The sequence below is a fragment of the Octopus bimaculoides genome, chromosome 4 (genome assembly GCF_001194135.2).
Source record: "Octopus bimaculoides isolate UCB-OBI-ISO-001 chromosome 4, ASM119413v2, whole genome shotgun sequence".
Classification (NCBI taxonomy): Eukaryota; Metazoa; Mollusca; class Cephalopoda; order Octopoda; family Octopodidae; genus Octopus; species Octopus bimaculoides.
In genome coordinates, this window is record NC_068984.1 from 147,024,690 (window position 1) to 147,026,070 (window position 1,381).

At 40.3% G+C, this 1,381-nt stretch overlaps 1 protein-coding gene across 6 annotated transcripts in view; it reads left to right on the forward strand.

The window, feature by feature from the left end:
* The window catches only part of LOC106884251 (RNA-binding protein 24-A), a 121,315-nt gene that overhangs the window by 63,420 nt on the left and 56,514 nt on the right, over positions 1-1,381 (forward strand). The window lies entirely within an intron of this gene.

The following is a 1,381-nucleotide window of genomic DNA, read 5'->3' on the forward strand; positions in this document are numbered from 1 at the left end:
TTATTACTTGCGTGTGTGTGTTATGTACCTAATCTTTGTATTTGAGTCGGATGAGATGAGTGAGAGGAAAGGGGTGGGGTAGGTCAGGATGTACCCAGATAAAAGAAAAGAAAGGGCGGGGACGTAGTTGGTGAGGCGGTGGTAGAGACCCGTGCTTATCATGGCGGTGACAGTAGTCGTGATGGTGGTGGTGGTGGTGGTGGTGGTGGTGGCTGCGATGGTGGTGGTGGCGGCAGCGAGGTTGCTGATGGAAATTATTAAGTTTGCTTTAATATTTATAAGAGAATTCTAAATTCCTGCGTATGTACGCCTTAAAAATATACTTAGACCAGAACATGTGTGTGTCCGACGAACGGGACCTGAAACTCGGAGTAGCAGTTGTTTGCCATGTTTTTGCAGCTTTAATAATAAAGTATATATATATATATATATATCCATGTTCCATGTATATATATAAATATACACACACTCGTCTATATATTTGAGTGTATGCAGTGTATTTCTGTATATAATGTGTATATATTATATACACAGAAAAGAGACAGGCCGTCAAACTTTATACGCACGCACACACACACACACACACGTGTTTGTATAAGGCAATAAACACAAAAAAGAAGGCAACATGGGGAGAGAATTCTCAAGAAATATGTGTATATATGTATAAGATATATGTGTATATAGAGATGTATATATATAAATACATGCATATGTTTATATGTACAAACACAGACGTATATATGTAGGTGTATATATATTTATATTTATGTATTTACACGAACGTATGTTATATCAGAAGACGATTATACAAGTTACTCAGGTGCATGGATGTTCGTGTTGAAGCGCTTTCCGAACCTTCTTACTCACCACACGTATAAATATCGGCAAGTAAATAAGATATGCCAGTCTATGAGCGTGAGATCCACTTCTTAGGCTGTGTAGGCCCACATAGCCTCCAACAAGCAGGCAGCTTCTCTCAGCCTCTAGCATCCTACATCAGTCGCATCTGTTGGACGCTGAGTAGATGGAAGGAACGGGGGGAGGGGGTGACATTATCGTCTGCGCGTGATGTGGTTAGTTGAGAGCAACAGATCCGGCATTTTATTACAGGACGAACGAGCTGTAAAAGAAGAGTTTGAAGAAGGCGGACATCAAAGTTGAAATGATGTAGAAAATAATATGAATGCGTAGGAAAGAGAGCGAAAGATGGGCCTTTGAAAGACTCCTTTCCATTGCACACACATACAAACACACACACACACACACACACACACGTGTATATATATATATATGTTGTTTTTTGTTGTTTCTTTCTGTCCTACCGTTGATTTATATCCATACGCACACGCACACACACACACACACACACACACACACACAC